A 23,800-nucleotide genomic window follows, 5' to 3' on the forward strand; every position below is an offset into this window, starting at 1 on the left:
ATATTTCGATTTCGTACAATATTCTCGTCACGAGACATAATCATATACTTTGTCTTTTCGGGATTTACTTCCACATCTATCTCTTCACTTGCTTCCAGTAAAATTTCCGCGTTTTCCCTAATCGTTTGTGGATTTTCTCCTAACATATCCACGTCGTCTGCATAGACAAGCAGCTGATGTAACCCGTTCAATTCCAAACCCTCTCTGTTATCCTGAACTTTCCTAATGGCATACTCTAGAGCAAAGTTAAAGAGTAAAGGTGATAAAAGCCTGTCGTAAATTCGTATATGCAAGACATATAAGCGGAGTACGAAAGGAACTACCTCAGCGCTAGTTTAGCCCATATCTACTATTAAACATCTGAGTGTGTTTTTTTTATATAACGTCACTAGTAACTAAATAGCGATCACAGTGTAATTTTTCATACTTCAAAAATGAATTAAAACGATATTGAAATGTGGACGCACTTAGATTTTTTACGCGAATGTTTATAATTTTTCAGCTTCTCGTTCGTGAAGATAGTAACTGAACCTTAATAATCTTACATTTTTTAATTGTAGCACTTCTGTGTCAAAGAATATTAAGTCATCTTTCTGTTATTGAAAGTAATAAATAGACCTTCCGGTGCTCCACTGCCAGAAGTAGAATTAGATATTAAAAGAGTATAAAAAAAAGTCTTAAAATTATAATTTTACCACGTTCAATATCAGTAATAATGTTCACTTTATCTTCCAACTTAAACAATTTATATATATCATTTTAATGTACCGAAGTACATATGATATTTTCATGCAGATATTCTGTGTCATCATACAATGAAAGAGTAATGGAACAGAGAAAAATTCTCTCCGGCACCGGCATTTGAACCCGGGTTTTCAGCTCTACATGCTGATGCTTTATTCACTAAGGCACACTGGATACCCATCCCGGTGTTGGACAGAATCGTCTCAGTTTAAGTTCCAACTCTTGGGTTCCCTCTAGTGGCCGCCCTCTGCACTACGTCACAGATGTCTATGAACGTAGGACTGAAGTCCACACATGTGCTGAGGTGCACTCGTTATGAGTGACTAGTTGGCCGGGATCCGACGGAATATGCGCCGTCTTAAATCACGAGGTGATTTACGCATATCATATATATTATTTTAATGTACCGAAGTACATATGATATTTCCATGCAGATATTCTGCGTCATCATACGATGAAATAATAATGGAACAGAGAAAAATTCTCTCATAACGAGTGCACCTCAGCACATGTGTGGACTTCAGTCCTACGTTCATAGACATCTATGATGTAGTGCAGAGGGCGGCCACTAGAGGGAACCAAGAGTTGGAACTTAAACTGAGACGATTCTGTCTGACACCGGAATGGGTATCCTGTGTGGCTTAGTGGATAAAGCATCAGCACGTAGAGCTGAAAACCCGGGTTCAAATCCCGGTGCCGGAGAGAATTTTTCTCTGTTCCATTACTCTTTCATCTTAAACAATTTATGCTTAAACTTCAGATGTTCACAGTTCGAAACATGAATCTAATGTGATCATACTCAGCCTCGGGATTTCCCAGGTTCACTTTTACAAAGACGTGGGAGGGAGGGTTGAGGACCATTATACTGTAATCCGTCTTGTATTTACCCCTTTGGTCATCAGCTCATCACTCTACTCCTTTTACAAAAGAAAACACTTTCTCTTCCTATTCTTCGAATAACCTCTTTTAAAGAAGTCAGAACTAATCCTTCCTTTCTCCCTCTCTGTGTACTCTATTCTCTTTAACATGTTTCAAGCTGTCCAGGAAGCTGAACAAATCCTTTGGCTTTCAATGCACATAACGAGTAGATGATTTGAGATTTTGTTCTGAACGTATTCATGGAAGTTTATAGAAGGAAGGGTTTCCTAAATTACCATTTTGGCCATTTCAAAATTAAATTTTTTTGGGAAAGTTCTAGTTTTAGGTTCACTATAACCAAAGTGAGGGTTCACTATAAATGGAAATATTAATGTACTTTATAATGTATGTGGGTTGGAACCAACGATTTAGGTTCACTATAGCCAAATGTTCACTATAACCGAGTTCACTATATCCAGAATTGACTGTATATTATATGGTTAATTAACAAAAATTGAAAGGCCACCGGCATGACTCAGTCAGTTAAGGTGCTTGCCTGCAGGTCTGAAGTTGCCCTTGGGCGCGGGTTCGATCCCCGCTTGGGCTGATCACTTGGTTGGGTTTTTCCGGGGTTTTCCCAACCATAAGGTGAATGCCGGGTAATCTATGGCGAATCCTCGCCCTCATCTCGTCAAATTCCATCTCGCTATCACCAATCTCATCGACGCTAAATAACCTAGTAGTTGATACAGCGTCATTAATAACAAAAAAAAAAAATGAAAACTTGGTAAATTAAAGTTAGTTTTGTCCCATTAGGTTTTAATACAATAGGCATAGCTTCCATTCTGTATAAATGTCTCTCGAGAGGAAATTAAACTCAGAATAAATATGAGAAATGCCTGTTATTATTCCGTTGAGAAGTTTTTATCATACAGTCTGCCCTAAAAACAGTTACAATACCAATTGTTCTGTATGGTTGTGAAACTTGGACTCTCACTTTAAGAGAGGAACAGAGGATAAGGGTGTTCGAGAATAACGTACTTAGGAAAATATTTGGGGCTAAGAGGGGATGAAGTTACAGGAGAATGGAGAAAGTTACACCTAACATAATGAGGAATGTTAAATCCAGATGTTTGATATGAGCAGGGCATATAACACATATGGTGAATCTAGAAATGCATAGAGTGTTAGTGGGAAGACCTGAGGGGAAAAGACCTCTGGAGAGGCCGAGACATAGATGGGAGGATAATATTAAAATAGATTTGAGTTAGGTGAGATATGATGGTAGGGACTGGATTAATTTTGCTCAGGATAGGGACCGATGGCGGACTTATGTGAGGGTGACAATGAACCCCCGGGTTCCTTAAAATCCATTTTTAAGTAAGTAAGTATGTTTCTGTCTATACACTCTTCTTAAGAATGTGATTCTAGTATAAGAATTTTAAATTTAATTTAAAAACAACAGAGACTTTTATTCTTGTGAATTACCAGTATGTATAATCTGTGTAATACTCTGCTATCAGAATCTTAAATTTTAATTAAGGAAAAACAGACATGTTTGTGAATCATGTAAAATTTTATGTAATTTTCAAATCTTTTTTTTCAAAACAGAACTGTACTCGAACAAGAGCTTTGCTCTTTTGTGGTACTTTCATGTAGCGTTTTTTATGTACAATATGTTATTATTAAATAAATATACAAAAGAAATAAATATAAAATAAATATTTGCAGTTCTGTTTATCAACTGATCCATACATACTAGGAATTTTCAACTAACACTGTCTTGAGACTACAAAAAGAACTTTCTAACCTCAAAATTGTATGTATACACCAGTACTGCAACAAATGCAGTGAATTTCTAGTTAAATACAGTGTGGTCAACTTCATCCCTAAAAACATGTAAATTTCCCTCTCTCTTTTCCTCCCTCCGGTAGCCTACTGGGTAATTCAGGATAGGAAACCAAATTATGTGTATGTTCAGGAAATGCAAAGATACTAAAATCAATGGTTGTGTGACACTGTACTCTTTGGAGCTACCTGTAGCTTTAAAGTTAATCCCATGCACAAAAAACGTTAAATATCGTAGACTTAAATAAAATATTCTAGTTGAAATGGAACATATTTTTAAATTTTGTCAATGTGTCAAATATGAAAAGAAAAGTACAATACAGAGTCCACCAAAAAAATGTGTACACTCTTTGAAGGACGAAAACTACAAGGTGTCCGGGAACTTGACGAAAAAGAAGTAATTATATATCTGAAACTATTACAGTTATTACCTCAAAGTTTTCATAGTTAGAAAGAGAAATTCAATAAGTTTTATTACCTAGCAGCATGTTACGCACGTGCGCATATCATTGTGCTAGGAGAAAACGAGAAAAAGCTCGTTCTGCGCAGCGTATATAGTCAGCCTTATTCTCAGAGTTGAGAATGCAAGTTGTGCGTGTACCAAATGAACAGCCGAACAATGTTTACCACAGTAGAAAAAGCAGAATGCGTTTTATGGCTGGCTGATTTTAAGTCAGTCAAGCATGTACAACGTCGTTTCCAAACGGACAAGAGCTCACAGTAACAGGTAACACATATCTGGATATGCTGCGAAATTACGCTGTCCCACAACTACCACCAGAAACCGTGTTTCAACAGGACGGAGGCCCCCACACTATGCTAACCATGTGCACACTTACCTCGATGACACGTTCCCTGACCGTTGAATTGAAAGACCCGGACCTACACCATGGCCACCACGGTTGCCGGACATGACCTCACTGGATTTCTTTCTGTGGGGTTTGTGAAAGACGTGAGTTACGTGGCCGAATATACGAAGCACTAGGACTAGTCACACCGGAGATGCTTTCGTGTTTGTGACAGGAGATTGAGTATCGCCTGAACATAGCCCTGACCACAAATGGTGCTCATATAGAGGTACATTAAAACTTATTGTGTTTCTCTTTGTAAGTGTTAAAATATCACGACAATAAATGCAATAGTTTCAGAGATATAGTTATTTCTTTTTCGTCAGGTTTTTCCCGGACACCCTGTATTTATTATATGTTTGTTTTACGTTTAAATACTGATCACACATGTAGTACTGTCTTCAGTTAAGCACATGGTTACTTTAGATCAGTGGTCATCAGCACTCTCTGAAATGGGTAGAGTGCATAGAGGGTAAGGAACTCTGCTCCATCGTGCACAAGGGATAGAGGGACAGCAAACCCGCCAGCAGCGACAATTTCACGCTAGGACTGTGTCTTGTCCGCGGGTAAGAGACGCTAGCCCGAGCGTGCAGTATTTTGATGATCACTGCTTTAGATGTTCAAAATGTTCGTCATTGGCATAACACAACAATATCCCGATACAGTCTGACAAAGAGTGTATACATTTTTTTGGGAGGACTCTGTATATACAATACCATTGTTTCCCCTCCCTCTGCAAAAATTAGAAATTTCGCTTCTGAGCATTAATGGCATCTGAAACTTATCCGGGAGTTTTGGTCAACTTCACCACATTTTAAGGTATCATCCTGGTGTGTAGCCTGCCTTAGCATTTTAACTGGTTCCAAAGGAAAATGTCCAATTTGGGTGCCCAGGATAGGAAGGTGTCCAACTTGAGAGGTTTTTCTGTACTGTATATAAATAACCTGTATCTTATCTTACTTATAGTAAAAGCTTTCTCATACAATCTTCTCGCCTACTATATTACTTGAAAGTCAAATTCAAGATAAATATTGCATTTGAAATGAAATTACCAACTTCTGCCTTCCAGATGTGTTCATGCACTGGATTTCTTGGAAAATGATGCTCCGCGTGGTACCCAAGTTCCAAGTATCGTTGATGAATCTAGGGCTATGTTAGGACTTCATATGTTACTCTTACATCCTGAAACCAAAAAAAATTGCAAATTAATTACTTCCAGTTTACACAAAAGTACATAGAGTAAATAGAATATAAAAACGAACAACATGAAACCATTCTTTCACATTCTAATTGTATAATTACACAACAGGTTTATTTATTAAAAATACAAATAATTGTAACACATCTGGAGACTAAAGGTGCATCTCCACTATTAAACATTTAACAACATGTTAAATATAACATGTTGAATTTAACATGTATATGGACATTTCAAGACTCAATTGACTTAACATGTTAACTAAGTATGTTTAATTTAACACTTTTAACATGTTGGCGTGTTTTCCAGCAGAAATGGAAAACATGTCAAGTCAATTCATTTGCTTGTGCAGCGTCGGTACAGTTCGGCAAAGTTCGTACAGTTTCCATAGCAACAACTATAAGTTCCGATTTTGTGGCGCATATCTTGATCATTTTTATACTATCATTGGTCCTTGGTGTTGGCTGTAAGTTGTTCGAAATAATGGAGTGGACGAAAGAAAATACATTGGAATAAAATTAATGCACTGATGGAAAGGCCTTGTTTGTGGGATGTGTCTGCAAAAGAATACACGGGCAAAACTAAGAAGGCCGACTGTTTTAGAGAACTGGAATTATTATTTAACTGTTCTTGAGAATACAATAGAGTTTTCGTACGCTAAACGTTAATGCTATGTTGACGTCAGTAATGGTCGTATTTGGTGATGTATGTTAACATTCGTAAAACTTCGGAAAGAATAATTTCTTTGATGTAACAGGAAGTATTTTTGCAGCACTATATTAAAATCGTGTTCTGACATTCTCAGCAAGTTTTTGAATCCAAATCGATACTGTGGTCAACTTTAAGCTCGTTTAGAATGTATCCTCCATAGTGTCTTTTACTAAGATATTGTCGCATCCACATTCTCATTTTCTTCCTTTTCAAGGCCTTGTAACAAGCAATAGAGGCAATTACAAAAGTCAGATCATCATCTGAGTCCATTCTCCAAGGTTTGAAAATAAAATACTATCTATATTAAAATCTCATAGACTGTTTATGGTGGACTATGCAAAGAAAGTCAAGTTTAACAGTGTGGACAAAGTTTTAAATGAAATTAGCATTAATATGTTCAATCAACATGTTGGGATGTTAACGGTAAACAATTTAACATTTAACATGTTGTTGTTAAATGTTTAATAGTGGAGACGAGCCTTAAGGAAAACCTATAAGAAGTCCAAAGTCAGGAAAAAACAGATTTCCTTATTACCAAACACCTTAAAAAAAACCAATAGAGATCTAGTCTCTCAGATTGGTTTCAAAATGTCGCTGAGTTTAAATTGTAAATAACAATAGTACTGGTGGTGATGGTGGGAGTGGTGGAAGAAGCAGTAGTAGAGGAATCAGTTCAAAATTTTTGGCGACTGTTACTGCTCATTTGGTCAAGGGCATTCATAGCACTCAGGGCCAAGAGGAGCATGACAGATACCCCTCACACGTCAGTTATGGAGTGATGAATGTAGTTCGTTTACTATTCCTCAACATCTGTCATACAGTCAGTGGTGTACTTACGACTGTAGAAACTGATTTTTCAACTTTACCATCTTTTCTTCTTAAGACCTCATACCAATCTATACTAATAATAAATCTGTAGCCGAAATTTTTCTGGTAATTTTAGATTTTCCAAAAATAATTAGTCCTAACATACATAATTAACCGCGCTGAAACCGAAAATAGCTTTTTTGAAATTTTTGTATGTCTGTCTGTCTGGATGTTTGTTACCTTTTCACGCGATAATGGCTGAACCGATTTATATGAAAATTGGAATATAAATTAAGTTCGTTGTAACTTAGAATTTAGGCTATATGGCATTCAAAATATTTTATTTAAAAGGGGGGTTATAAGGGGGCTTGAATTAAATAAATCGAAATATCTCCCTTATTAATTTTCATGAAAAATATTACATAACAAAAGTTTCTTTAAAGATAATTTCCGATAAGTTTTATTCCATGCAAAATTTTGATAGGACTGATATTTAATGAGATAAATGAGTTTCAAAATTACAATAACAATGACATCTAAGGCGGTGTAATGAAATAAAAAACAAATGACTTCATCTATAAGGGGCCTTGGACAACAACAATCGAAAGCTATGAAACATACAATAGCCTACAGAGAATGTTTCTGTGTTTGTATGAAGTAATATCGGAAGCTAAATTAACCGATTTGTATAATTAATTATTAATTCACCATTGGAAAGTGTAGTTTCTCTAGATGGACATAATGCTATAATGTTATTACAGTAACTTCTGACTGAATCGAGGACAGGTAAGATTAAAACAGCTTCTTATGCTCAGAAAACTTGATAGGCATTCGTTTCCTGTATTTCCTAAAATAATTTTTATGACCAAATGAGTGGTCTCTGGATCAAAATGATCGTATTTTAATTTTTAGTACAATTTAAATTAAGTAACATAATAAACGATTTATCCTTCTATCAAACACGAATGTTCCCTGAATAAAATATCCTATTAAAATTATGTAATTACTTTATATTTATTTCTAACGGGTGCAGCAGAGCGCACGGGTACGGCTAGTATGATATATATATATTTTTTAATTCCTTGTATTGTTCCCTCTTATCTAGGGTTGCCACATGTCCAGTTTTCAACAGGATTTTCCTGGAATTTGAACACTGCCCGAATCCCAGACAAGCACCATTTATCCCGCCTATGCTGACTTTGGGAGCAGCAAAGATGAATGCTGTATGATTAAATATGCTTGGAAACAGAAGGTAAAGGAGCAAGTAAAGACATTTTCTTAGTGTTCATATTTCTTATGTTAACTCTAAAGGCTTCGTTTGTTTGTTCATTCATTCACAGTTTCCTGCTTAAAGGTTGGTTCTTCACTGCAAACCCAGCATTCTCCAATCTTCCTTTTCCACCTTCCTCTTAGTCTCTACATAAGATCCATATATCTCAATGTTGTCTATCACCTGATAATTTCTTCTGCCTCAAACTATTCTCCTATTCACCTTTCCTTCTAGTGCTTCCTTAAGGGGTTAGTTACAGCTTACAGGAGTAAAATTTTGGAAATGTTTAACATTTCTTTCCTCCATTACTGTATCTTGTACAATAATGAAAATTAGTACTTGTAAAACACTTTCATTCTGCTATATGAAAAAATATTTTTAAGATTAAAAAAATATATTTACATTTTTTAAATTCAGTTCACTGTGCAGTGATGAAGTGTTTACCACATAACTCAAAAATTATCCAACATTCTGTGACGAAACTTTTTGTGTATTTATGCATGTCATATCTACAATATGATGCAAGATCACTTCTCTACCTTTGATAGATTGTCTGACAAAAAAATAAATTCATTTAAAAAGTGGTTAAATATCAGTATTTTCTTCTAACTTACTTACTTACTGGCTTTTAAGGAACCTGGAGGTTCATTGCCGCCCTCACATAAGCCCGCCATTGGTCCCCATCCTGAGCAAGATTAATCCATTCTCTATCACCATATCCCACCTCCCTCAAATCCATTTTAATATTATCTTCCCATCTACGTCTCGGCCTCCCTAAAGGTCTTTTTCCCTCCGGCCTCCCAACTAACACTCTACGTATATGCATTTCTGGATTCGCCCATATGTGCTACATGTCCTGCCCATTTCAAACGTCTGGATTTAATGTTCCTAATTATGTCAGGTGAAGAATACAATGCATGCAGTTCTGTGTTGTGTAACTTTCTCCATTCTCCTGTAACTTCATCCCTCTTAGCCCCTAATATTTTCCTAAGCATCTTATTCTCAAACACCCTTAACCTATGTTCCTCTTTCAAAGTGAGAGTCCAAGTTTCACAACCATAAAGAACAACCTGTAATATAACTGTTTTATAAATTCTAACTTTCAGATTTTTTGACAGCTGATTGGATGATAAAAGCTTCTCAACCGAATAATAACAGGCATTTCCCATATTTATTCTGCGTTTAATTTCCTCCTGAGTGTCATTTATATTTGTTACTGTTGCTCCCAGATATTTGAATTTTTCCACCTCTTCGAAGGATAAATCTCCAATTTTTATATTTCCACTTCGTACAATATTCTGTTCACGAGACATAATCATATACTTTGTCTTTTCAGGATTTACTTCCAAACCTATCGCTTTACTTGCTTCAAGTAAAATTTCCGTGTTTTCCCTCATCGTTCGTGGTTTTTCTGCTAACATGTTCACGTCATCTGCATATACAAGAAGCTGATATAACCCGTTCAATTCCAAACCCTGTCTGTTATCCTGAACTTTCCTAATGGCATATTCTAGAGCGAAGTTAAAAGGTAAAGGTGATAGTGCATTTCCTTGCTTTACCCCGCAGTGAATTGGAAAAGCATCAGATAGAAAATGGCTTATACGGACTCTGCTGTACGTTTCACTGAGACACATTTTAATTAATCGTACTAGTATCTTGGGAATACCAAATTCAATAAGAATATCATATAATACTTCTCTCCTAACCGAGTCATATGCCTTTTTGAAATCTATGAATAACTGATGTACTGTACCCTTATACTTCCATTTTTTCTCCAATATCTGTCGAATACAATAAATAAATAAATATATAAGACACACACTAAACTATATACCGGTATACAATGTATTATTATATAACTTACGCAAACAATTGGGACAAATTAATTCACGAACACATTTGACTGCAGAAACACAATGTTTTCTTCAAGGATAGTTACCACTTGATGATTGATTTATTTATTTAGGTGTGTTTAATTAAGAAACAGTTCCTCTTTGAATTTACTCAATGGAATGTTCCATAAAATATACAAAATAATTGCAGATAGGCCTAGTTCTATTTGTTATATAATAGTAAATGATTAAATACTAAAAACATATTTCATATACACATAATATCCCCACCAATTCTAAAATCTGTAACGAAAATAAATGAACAGTTACAGTGTGAAGGTAGTGCTTGTTTAGCAAAGCTCAACTTGTTTATTTCAGGTTTCAAATGAGTTAAATTGAGTCTAAAATCAGGTTCAACATTCAACTTGTTCCTGTATTTAGTTTTTTTTTTTAATAAATTAAATAAGAAAACTCTCATTCACAAATGTAGCTTTTTTTTGAGATGAGAAGATATTCATTTCCTCTTGCCAACGAAAAGTCTATTAAATCCATCCTCTTGATTCTTGATCACTTGCCTCAGATTTCCATTACAAGAGAATTCGTCTTTCTCAGACGTAGTTATGAATTATGGCAAGGTGTCAACAGAAAATGAGTCACTAATCCAACATTCTGAAGTCAAGTTTTCAGGAAAATGTACCCTGATATCTGTGATTGGGTTCCCACAATGCTTCTTTACCTTTGCAACCAGTTCACTATTAAGAAGACTATTTTCACTTAAGAAAGCATCCAACAGTGGTAAGGAACACGTGTTTCTACAATCTACAGTAGCGTGCAAATTAATCCGAACACGACATATTTTTACATTTTCTGTCATTGTTGGCCTCACAGCTGCTCATACAGCTTTAATTGACATCTGTAGTACGTGTAATTCCATTGTTGAAGGTCTGTCATTATTTTTTTTATAATATGTGACATTTTGCCTGTCGTTTTGTACTTATAAGCATTTCAGTTGTGTTGAAGACTTAATACTGCAATCCTGTGTACATTCTGTCGTCTTCACAAATGGATACAACTCCACGAAAACGGTCTAAAATTATAACATTAGCAGAGCATTCTTCTATGACACAGAGGCAAATTGCTGCAGAATGTCACATCGGTTTGGCTACTGTTAATTCGATCATAAAACGATACAGGGAGACTGGATCCATCACACCCCAGAAAAAAGGAAACTGTGGCCGGAAAAGGAAGACTTCACCTACAGATGATCGTTAATTGTCAGGAAAAGTAAATTAAATCCTAGACTAACTGCTGTCGACTTAGCCCGCGAGTTAATGGCTACCACTAGGGCAAATATTCACGTCACAACAGTGCGGCGTAGGCTTTTGGAAGCTGGACGAAGGGCTCGTAAGCCTATTAAGAAGCAACTGCTAACCCCTGTTATGTGCAAAAAACGATTAATGTGGACAAAATTACATCAACACTGGACAGTGAATGACTGGAAGAATGTACTTTTTTCCGATGAGTCTCATTTCGAGGTCCACAGCCACCGTGTTTCTTACGTACGGAAAGGATCCGAAAAAGTAACAGCAGCTCATCTCCAACAAGCATCCAAATACCATACCCCCCTAAAGTAATGTTTTGGGGTTGTTTTACACATGAAGGGCCTGGAGCATTAATACCTATCAAGGGAATGATGAATTCTGACAAATATATTCACTTACTGGAAACCAGAATCGTACCCCAGCTGCAAAAATCATTTCCGGATGGCAGAGGTGTGTTCCAACAAGACCTGGCACCATGCCATACATCTCGAAAAACTACAGAATTCTTCAACAAGAAGAATATTCAGGTACTCCCCTCGCCAGACAACTCACCCGACATCAACCCCATTGAGAACTTGTGGTCAATTTGCAAAAGAAGAATGCAAAAAATGGATTGTTCTACAAAGGAGAAGATGATTTCTGCCCTCATTGGTGTATGGTTTCGCGATGAAGAAATGAAGAATATTTGTGGGAAATTAGTGGAATCCATGCCAAATTGTCTCAGAGCTGTTATTAGGAACAAGGGAGGCCACATGGATTACTGAGGTATGTCTTAGATCCTTTTTTTTTTATCCCGTTTTAGTGTTTTTGCATAAGTAATTACATTGTTCGGATTAATTTGCACGCTACTGTATTCCTTTAATGCTTTTTTTTTTTCCATTGGTTATTTTACGACGCGTTATGAACTGCTGTTTATCTAGCATCTGAGTAAGATGAAGGTGATAATGCCAGCAAAACGAGTCCAGTGTTCAGTGCCGAAAGTTACCCAGCATTTGTTCATGGGTTGAGGGAAAACCCTGGAAAAACCTCAACCAGGTAACTTGTCCTAACCAGGATTTGAACCCGGGCCCACTCATTTCACGGGCAGGCATGCTAGCCATTTCTCCACAACAGTGGATATTCCTTTAATGACAAATTCTATTTTTTTCATATAAGAGCCGATTTTGTTCTGAATTAAGAATAATGAAGTGCTTGTACCTTGCAAGCTCTTAGTGAGCTGGTTGAGGTACTGTCTTCCTCCGACGAGTTTAGCAGTGGGACCTGAGGTATTCTTGCCATCGGTGTGGGGGGGGGGGGTTGCAGGTAGATTCTTTTGTTGCTACAGACAAGCCGAGCAGAGTGGGAAGTATTAATCGTCCAAAAGTATGCAGTCTTCAGTTTATAGTAGTGTGTGAATATTTCATGTACACATTGTTTACCTAGGCCTATATGGTTTTGTTATTAATATATTAAATATATTGAAAGAAAAAAAAAAAAATATATATATATATATATATATATATATATATATATATATTAAATATATTGTTGCAATTTTTGCTCAAATATCTCCCTGATGTTAGCTATGTTAATATTATATGAATTACTCATATTAAATATTTCACCGTTACAAATCATTTTTAAGGAAACATACTATGGAATAGTTTTTTATTTATTCTATTGGAATTTTAGAATATGTGTGATTGGTATCGTGAAAAACAGATTCCTATAATGTCATGCGAAAATCATTTGATGGTGATATCTTAAAATACAAATCAAGTAGTTTTACTTCTCAAGTGAGTTCAGCAGTAGAGTATATTTACATTGATTACTTTACAAATTTAATTCAATTCTACTAATCACTAAATTTTATAATATGATTGTTTTCATTTATATTATTGTAGTTTTATTATGATTTTTCTTTTTATTTATTTTATTGTATTTGTATTTCTGGTGGTGTGATGGCCTTAACTTCACCAGAATAAATAAATAAATAAATAAATAAATGCATGAATGAATAAATAAATAAATAAAAAATAAATAAATAAATAAAATTTTCTACAATACTTTCCTTCTCTGAACACGTAAGTACGAATGGTTGTATCTCTATCTCGCCAAAAATACGTTAGAAAACTAATAGGCATACTGCTCTCGTAAATTGGGCGAATGTTTTCAGTATGATTGTACTTCCTTCCAGACTGCCGCTGTCACTGTTCCCTCCCACTCCAGTACCGCGCTAGACTAGTCGGAACCGCATTCCTCTCAGCATTAAACTCCTCAGAGGATAACAGTAGAAAAGTATGTATCTGCCAGGTAGACGAAACGGGCAAGCTACAGTTCACCAGTGAACATTTAAATCTGAAGTGTCCGAGAGAAAAGTGTTTACTTTTACCTAAGTACAAACAGACAGCTCAATACATTCCCCATCAACATCCACCTAACTTAGTTATGAAATAGATTTGAATGATGCTCAGCATCCATTTTACTACACAGAATCGAAAATAGTCATGCGATTGTAGCTCTGGTTTTAATGAAGTTGACAATTCCCACTACTTCATTAAAAACGGTCTTCAGCTGAAATGGCAAAGCTTCGCAATTTATGCTAAATGCACAAAATTAGCAGATTATACAATTTTCAAAACACAGGTTTAAAAAGCAAATTATAGTTAAAATGTAATCCACCATTATTCTGAATTTATTTAGTACTATGGTGTGTGTTTTACTGGATATTATCGAATTAACGTTAATGACGCCTGGTGAAATTGTCCAATTAGAAATATTAAAACACACAATAATGAAATCATCTATAGTCCCATCGCTCTAATTTCTGGCAGCCAATCGAGTTGCAGATCGGCTACACTTAAATGTGTGCGTCTTGTGATTTGCTTATGAAGACGTTATTCATTTCTTAAGGCTCGATAAACACTTAATATAATCGCCCGCCATTTTGGCTCTTTCGTTGACGTTCGCAGAAAGCACACAAAGACGTTATTTGCCGCTCAATTATTTGCTGAATTACAGTGCGTTTGATTTATTATCATAGGAGCTACGACATGATAATGTTTAACGGTGTGGCAAATAGATTCCTTGTATGGTAGCTCGGCAAAGAAAGAACAAAAAATGGCGAACAATACTACCTACCTAGACTTTATAGAGCCTTCACTTCCTAAGACGTAAGCAAAGAGGAGGAGTCACGCCGGGAATAACACCGTCGCGACTATATATTCAAACATATTATTGAAACCATTTCACTTATTCATTGTTTGAAGTTTGAAAACAGCTATATATTTTTATATTTTATAATTCATATTTTTATTTCACACTTTAAGTACCACCCAGCAGTGACTCATGAACACTTAACAGCAAAAAGAATGGACCGACTCTTGGTCACTATAAATGCTACGTTCAATCGCACGGTTCACTAGTGTAAACGTAATGCACTGCAAGGCATTGCTGTGGTGTCTCTTCATTGAAAGTCATCCATCTACAATGTAAAGAACCTTATGAGCTGTGTGTGGTCCAGTGGTAAGATGTCTGGCATCTACTGTAAAGGTTCTGAGTTCGCTTCCCGATACGATGAAATTTTTTTTCATCTTAGTTTTTAATTAATTTATTAGTTTATATGTGAAATAGAAATTGTTCATAAACTTCGTTATGTCTGCCTTGTAAAATTATTACTGCCCATCACCTGTGGTTTATTAATAGGCGAGACCTGGTCTGTGAAACAAAAATACTTGTTTCACATCCTAAAAAACTGGACCATATCAAATATAAATAATTAAATAAACAAAAAAAAAACAATTTGTTGATATATTAACAAAAAAGGCCTGTGGTAGGGACTAGAATCTCGTCCACAAACCACCTGCGTCAATAAATGCCCTCATTCTTCATGGCATTGAGTCCACAAGGTTATGGAATAGGTCTAAATTCATGGCCACCTCCACCCAGGCATCTAGAATTCTGTTCCACAATTCGTCAGCTGTCCGAGCGGATTGTTGTTCTGCCCAATTAGAGCGTAGGATCCATGACTACAGCTCACTAATTTTCAATCAGATTCATATCTGGTGATTTTGGGGGCCAGTCGACCAGGTCGACATCACGCCTCCTCGTAAACCATCTTTGAATCTGGTTGGCGGTGTGTACCGGGTGATTATCCTGCTGGAAGAAAAGTGTTCCTTCTGAATATTGTTCTCAGCCGGAAGGGATCATTACATTTGCCAAAATATGTTCGTAGATTTGCCGTAAACCGACCATGGATGCATTCCAGAAGTCCTGACCCATCATGTGACATCTACTGTCAACACGAGATGCTCATGCAACCCGACCTGTTAAGTCGTATCATGAAGCGTTCATCATATCAGTGGCCATCCATACGATAAACTAGGGCAGGGCTATTGTTGCTACTGGAGTCCATTACTCCTTCAGAGAAAATGACATTTCTCCAATCGAAGTCCTGTCGGAGAGTAACATACACGGCATGCTCCATCGTCAAATGTTCTCTCCTCACAGCTCGATGACACCGTATGCTACGCTCTCTAAAACATCTCCTCATGGTATGTGGGGAATCTAGAAAGTTGGACGCCATCTTGAGTTGAGGGGCAGTTCTAAAAGGGTTGTTTCTGAACTTCTCTCAATAACATGGCGTCCTCTTTCCTTGTAGAGATGCATGGCCGATCAGGAGTGGGACGATTCATAACTTCACCAGTCTTGATAAAAAAAAATTAGCCCACCGCTTAATAGTTGACAATGGGACTGCAATCTCTCTGGCCGTCATGGACGCAGAATAGCCTACGCGAACAAGGGCAATGACTTCTCTCTGCCATCTTCAAGGGTAATGACTAGACAGAACGTTTTATTAACAGAGAGAGGGGTTTATTACTTTTTTAGAGTTTGGGCATAGTCTAATAGATGTCGCCACATAAATATAGCTTTGTGAGACATATATGATGGCAAATTTGTAATTAAAAAAAGATTTTGGGAGATTCGAACTTCAAGCTACTATTGTTACTTTGTTCAACGGCCCAATGCCATAACTTATGCTACTGTGACTGTTAATGTCGTTTCAGCATAATACATGATTTTCCTGTTCATATTCGCTTTGGTTGATTTTGTATTTATGAATTGTATTATTATTTCACTCTTCAGAGGCCCTGATGTATCTAGAATCAACCCTTCATTCGATTTCATAACATATTTTAGACTCTGAAAACAAAATACAGCACATTTAAATGGTTTACTCATGTGTTACCTGGTAATCTACGGCTTTGAAGAGACGGGCATGCGCAATATTATGTATCTGGAACTTAGAAATTGTCAGTGGCTCATTTTTTTTTGCTGTTAATTGTACCACCAATGGTACGCATACCATAGGTTGAGAACGACTGCCTTAGATGCTATTGTCAACATGTGAAAGACCTTCATTTGCTTCACTGTGTAGGATTAGTAGCCTCTCTTCAAGGTGATGTTACTTTTGTTCATTTGATAACAATTTCGGGATGTATTTTGAAGACATAAGACATATGTTTAATTTTTCAGTTAAAATTGACTGAACTGTACCATGAGAAAAATTGTCTAAAATGTTGTCTGTGACCATTACAGGTTCCATTTACGACCATACTGGGGATTAAACCAAGTTTGCCTGGATGGGAAATCAGCGCATTATTGTGGAGACTCAGATGCAGCTCTATCAAGGCACCATCAGAACACGGTAAGAATTTTTAATACACTAGATTATCCATAAGCAAAAAAGAACACCTATCTCTTCAGTTCTTGTTTCTGTTCGCCTATAATTTTGGTGTAAAATTTGCAACGAGACTTGTGAAAATTAATGTAAAAGACAGCAGCAGTAATAGTCATCGTCATCATCATCATCATCATCCTGACAAGTATTAGGTCGAGTGGCCTGTTACGGTCTTGTTTTCTGTCCATCTCTTTTGAGGTCTGCCAATGAATCCTTTTTCCCTGCTCAGTAGATAATTTAAAATTGCCTTTGGAAATCCTTTGCCGGCCATTCTGTTGACGTGATTTTTTCCAGTTTTCTTGATATCGTGAAATGTATTCCATCACTGGTTCAGTCTTGAGTTCCTCCATGATATCCTCAGAATTTCATGTATCCTGCAATATATCCCGCAATCCTCCTCATGGATCTCATCTGACATGCTGTGATTCTGCTAATATCATGAGCTCTTAAGGTCCAGCAGTAGTAGTAATGACGGGGAAATAATAACAAAAATAATAATAAAACGTCAATTTTTATTTGTAAAACTCAACCAATAAATATATATTATATATATTTTGATGTACCGAAGTACATATGATATTTCCATGCAGATATTCTGCGTCATCATATGATGAAAGAGTGATGGAACGGAGAAAAATTCTCTCCGGCGCCGGGATTTGAACCCGGGTTTTCAGCTCTACGTGCTGATGCTTTATCCACTAAGCCACGCCGGATACAACCCCGACGCCGGTTAGAATCGTCTCAGATTAAGCTCCATCTCTTGGGTTCCCTCTAGGAGCTTAATCTGAGATGATTCTAACCGGCGTCGGGGTTGTATCCGGCGTGGCTTAGTGGATAAAGCATCAGCACGTAGAGGAGCTTAATCTGAGACGATTCTAACCGGCGTCGGGGTTGTATCTGGCGTGGCTTAGTGAATAAAGCATCAGCACGTAGAGCTGAAAACCCGGGTTCAAATCCCGGCACCGGAGAGAATTTTTCTCTGTTTCATCACTCTTTCATCATATGATGACGCAGAATATCTGCATGGAAATATCATATGTACCTCGGTACATCAAAATATATATGATATGCGTAATAAATCACTTTGTGATTTAAGACGGCGCCCATACCATCGGATCCCGGCCAACCAGTCACTCATCCGAGTGCACCTCAACACATGTATGGACCTCGGTACATCAAAATATATATGATATGCGTAATAAATCACTTTGTGATTTAAGACGGCGCCCATACCATCGGATCCCGGCCAACCAGTCACTCATCCGAGTGCACCTCAACACATGTATGGACTTCGGTCCTGCGTTCATAGACATCTATGACGTAGTGCAGAGGGCGGCCACTAGAGGGAACCCAAGAGATGGAGCTTAATCTGAGACGATTCTAACCGGCGTCGGGGTTGTATCCGGCGTGGCTTAGTGGATAAAGCATCAGCATGTAGAGCTGAAAACCCGGGTTCAAATCCCGGCGCCAGAGAGAATTTTTCTCCGTTCCATCACTCTTTCATCAACCAATAAACATTTTATCCCGGATCATGCAATTGTTTTTACAACATTTTAAGGTAACAACACACACTATCTTTCATACGTTCCATCTTTCCCACTTCCTGAAGAAATTACATAAAAAAACCATTTAAAACTTCATTATAACTTTATCACCATCGATATGTAGTCTCAATATTCAATTCAGAAAAAAATAATTTTTTAATTGGTAGTACAAGCTTTATTAACTGCGATGGTTATCTAGCATCTGAGTGAAATGAAGTTAATAGTGTCAATGAAATGAGTCCAGGGTCCAAGCATCAGTTACCCACCAATGGGTTGAGGGAAAACCCCAGGAAAAACCTCAACCAGGTTACTAGTCTCAACAAGGATTTGAACCCCAATCCATTTGTTTTACTGTCACACATGCTGTTACACCACAGTGGTGGATGAAATAGTTAAGTAAAGCAAGACAGCTGTCCACTTTTCTTCAGAAAGCTTACTGCAAGCATCATAATACCATAGTATAGTACAAACACATTAACATGGCCAATTTTCAATCAATCTGGTACAACAGATTTTATATATATTCAAAGTACTGTTTTCCAGTAAACACCATCTCACTTTTCATTTGTCCAAAATGTTACCTTAACAGGTATTTTACATATTCCTTTATTTTCTCATTATGATTTCGAGATGCTCACGCAGATACACGTTTTCAGCATCCTTCATATCGAAAAAATGGTTTTGGAAATGTCTATATTCAATTCCCCTTAAACTATTGAATGAATCTTGTTTATATTCACTACTTAAAGTTCTATTTATATTGGAATAATTCACTATATGTTACTGGTCAGCGATGTATGCAATGCAGGTGGAAAGGTACTGGCCATCCTACCCCAATATCTCCTGGCTTAATTGCCTCACGAGTTGTCACTTATGCGGTTCAAACCTGTCTTCGGACAGTTGACTGAACAACAATTCATATTATATATAATATTTAATTAAGCATAATTGGTTTTTAATGATACTAGAAACACCCGAAATTGATTCACCAAAATAAATCAGGCAATTTTCATCCTAATGTTTTATTACAGTAGTGGCAAAAAACACTGGACCAACCCTTGTAGCTGATTTCAGAGCCTTGTTCACTCCAGAGCACGATAGACTGGTAACTAAGACTTTCGTGGTTCGAATCCTGCCTGGGAAGGAAACTTTTTTTGTTCCTTATTCAAATTTATTCCCAATACTTTTCGATTGCTGGTAAAATTCATGTTCTGGGAATAATAAGTTAATTAAGTAGTAAAATATCGCTGCAATCGAAAAGTATTGGGAATAAGTTTGAATAAGGAACAAAAAAAAAAAAAGTTTCCTACTCAGGCAGAATTTGAACTACGAAAGTCTTAGTTTCCAGTCTATCCTGCTCTGGAGTGAACAAGGCTCTGAAATCAGCTACAAGGGTCGGTCCAGTTTTTTTGCCACCACTGTACATAAAATAATTGATAAATTAAACAGCACAGTTAATGTCAAATATTTTTGTGAAGACAATTAATTTCTATACAAAGAAATATGTTTAATTTTGTTTATGCTCGACCATGCCGAAATGTAGTAATTATACACTTGGTAGCAGCCCTTTAATGGACCTCATTAAAGTACACCTATTCATTAAAGTTCAGATGTTCCACCAATCAGAAAACACCATTGTAGCAATATGAAAGCGCAAGTATCGATTATTCTCGGATATGCAATCGAAAGACAACTAGCGAAATGTCATGGAGGCTGGAAATCCAATACTGTCGCAGAAGGTTATGTTCTGTTACTATAATAATTAGCGTTAATTGTAAATAATATTCAAATAAATTCAATTTGTCATCTCGTTTTTCAATGTCTAAATCAATTTCAAGTTTATATCAAGATTAATATTTATTTTACTCTTTAGATTATATCAAGGTCAATGGCATTTGTTTCTCGGAAAAAATCAATACTTTCGCGTCTGTGAACATATCACAATTTACGAGATATTGCACAAGGTCAGTTCCGCTCCCTAGTCAGATAAGATTAACATGAATACTTATGAATAATTTCAAGTTAGAAATATGGTCGAGCATAAAGAGTCGTATGAAACTTGCCTATAATGGTAATTAAGACGCTCGTATGAAAATTATGAAACTCGCTTGCGCTAGTTTCATAAACATACTCGCATCTTAATTACTACCATTATAGGCTTGTTGCATAATGTTTTATTCAAATTAAGTCGAGTATTTTACCTCCTCTGGTCAAATGATTATATAGTACAACCTCAAATATTAGTTTTAATAGATGGGATGTAGTGAAGAGTGAAGGCTGGTCCACAGTAAACTGGGAATGGAAACAACAAGAACGAAAACTGAAATATTGTTAAAATAAATGTATTTAAATGTGAGCATTCACAAATAATTTTCACATTCCCATTCCCGGGCTCTGGCAAGCTTCTCATTAATTGTGAATGAAATACCTTTATTTTAACAATATTTCCATTCTTGTTCTCCTTGTCGTTTCCGTTCCCGATTTATTGTGGATCAGCCTTTAATCGAAGAAACAACTAATAAACCATAGTATGAATTTTTCTATCTGATTAAGATACTTTAAATAACTGGTTATTTTTTCTGCACTTTCTTACAACTGATTTTGTTTTTTAGTGATTGCTAAGAAATATTCCAAAATGTGGGTGTGAAGTGAAATTATTTATGATAGTCCAAAGGGTGTAAAAGTGTATATGAACTTGACAGAAACTAGAAATGTGAGGGTCGTATTCATACCAAAGGCAGAGAAAAGTGACTTTACTCAAGCTAAAACTTATCAATCGATTAGCCGATGATCTTTTATGTCAATGGAAAAATTGGTCAAGAGATTACAGGATGAACCATGTAATATTAATTTCAGGGGTTATTCTTTGAGATATTTCAAACAAAAATTTTTTAACAATTTTGCTCATTTTTGCCTCATTTTCGAAATAAAAATTGTTTTACATGAAATATTTCATGGAGTTTTTTGGGAAACTCATTGATTAAATTCCCAATTATGTGTCATGAGGCTGCAGCATACTGCATCAGACATTTTGTCTCAGACAGAACAGTTTTATCTCGTACCATCTGATGTGATGGTATTTACACGCACTGTTATGATGCTACAGCATATTGCATTGAACATTCGTCTGGGAACTGCGGATCATCCTCAAACAAAACGGCGATGTCGCGTCAAGTTTTGTTCACAGGAGGTCATGATCGGAAATTTCATTCTGCACATGCATGTAGTCTCTGCTCACTCACTTGATTTGCTCTATATACAGTGTGGGTTATATTTAGTGGTGTAATTTTGTTCGTACATTGTGTTTACAAGTATTTTCCAAATGAATTTAAAACTGATGTAGACACAGATTATATTTTTTTGTGAGCATGCAAGGCTCTAATTTTGTTATTATACATTGTAAAAACAGCGTAAGAAGGGTCTAGCAGATAAACTGTTAAGAAGTTGCAGAAGAAATTACTGCATTTATCAAACCAAATACATTAATACAAATTTTTGGCTGACATAATGGATTGAACAACTTATATTTATGTGGTATTACACGAAATCAAGGTTTGTAGTAGTTTTACCATCCCTGAATGAGAAGCCGGCTTGACTTACCACTGACAAAGCGAGCTTCACAACAACATTAGGCATTTGCTATTGAAGATATGGTTAGTGAAAATGTGTTTTCTCTAATGTGTTCTCTTATGTTTTGTCCAATTTTGCACGCACAGTCATGGTGACATTCTATGTGATGTTTTGTAAACGATATTTTTGTCCGCTGTTCTTAAAGATGGAGCTTAAATATGTAAACAGTGATTTCAATTATTTTTGCTACTTTTTTGTGAAGTGACTTTTCTAATTAAAAAAAAAATATTACGCCAATCATCTATATTTTGGTCGTAAAGTAAGGGATATGGAAAAAAGTGAACAGCATGCATTTGTTGCAATACTTGTGCTACGAACTTATGGGACTGGCTAACAAGCAAACGTTCTGACGGGGGCAGTTAAAAAAGTTAATTTCTTTTCTTCCACCATGTTAATTATGTCAAAAGAAGTGCTTATACAAATTTTGGCCGTCCAGAAAGTGATTTTCCCTGGGGCCGTTTATAGAAAAAAGCACAATTGCATGGAAATATTTACTGAAACAGATCCAGCAAATGTTGCGCTATTTGTCAACATATCCCCCAATGGAACTGAGACATTTGTCGTATCATGGGATCAATTTTTGTGTCTTAGAAGTCTACCGCCTCAGGTCGGAACCAGCGTTTGACTGCGTCTGCACCTCTCTCTGTCGATCCCATGATATAAGAAATATCTCAATTACGATGGAAAATATGTTGAAACATAGCTCAACAATTTCTGTGTCTGTGCCACTAAATTTGTCCAATGAAATTGTTTTTTTTTTCCTGTTAACAGTCCCTGATGAACTTATTTTTTTACGGCCCTCGTAACTGTGGTTGAGAGGCCAAAATTTTTACATGCACTTCTTTTGACATTATTAACATGGTGGAAGAAAAAAATCTAACTTTTTTATCTGCCCCCATGTCAAAAGAGATATTGCTTGTAAGCAGCTATGCCAAATCCTATATCTGGTTTGTCGACATTCCAAGATCCTTACTTACAACCTATATATCCTAATCGAATCACCATATTATCACTGATCACTCAACATGAATTAAATGCTCTTGTGAGGAACCTGGAATTGTTGATGAGCGAAGCAGAATTACTACGGTCGAGACTTCAACAATGGACATTTCTAGCTGAAAGTGTCAAGGTATAAGTGTTCCATATTTGTCACAAGCTCTTGGAAGAGTATTTTTCTGTGGAGGTGATATAGTGTATTGCAGAAATGTATCTGGCTTTATGATAAAACATAATCCCAAAGAATGAAGGATGTTCATTGACATTTCAAAGCTAAGTCGAAATGTTGTTTTACTCCATAATTCTAATTGACTATGTAGTACACATGAAGAAACATATGCAAACATGGAAAAACTGATAAAAGCATAAATTACACCGAATACAATTAGCATATCTGTGGTGACTTCAAAGTAGCAATACTTCTTGATCTGCAGCTGAGCTATACTGATGGCCAGTTGCAGAAACATTAATCA

The 23,800-nt window shown here is 36.3% G+C and overlaps 1 protein-coding gene across 3 annotated transcripts in view; it reads right to left on the reverse strand.

The window, feature by feature from the left end:
- The window catches only part of Nipped-B (Nipped-B cohesin loading factor), a 228,697-nt gene that overhangs the window by 145,314 nt on the left and 59,583 nt on the right, over positions 1–23,800 (reverse strand). For 2 of the 3 annotated variants that reach the window (XM_069838332.1, XM_069838331.1), the window contains one exon: positions 5,351–5,480. The gene's annotated coding sequence lies outside the window, so the exon portion shown is untranslated. The remainder of the gene's footprint in view (positions 1–5,350; positions 5,481–23,800) is intronic. The other variant, XM_069838333.1, reaches the window with a different exon arrangement.

This window comes from Periplaneta americana, chromosome 10 (genome assembly GCF_040183065.1).
Source record: "Periplaneta americana isolate PAMFEO1 chromosome 10, P.americana_PAMFEO1_priV1, whole genome shotgun sequence".
Classification (NCBI taxonomy): Eukaryota; Metazoa; Arthropoda; class Insecta; order Blattodea; family Blattidae; genus Periplaneta; species Periplaneta americana.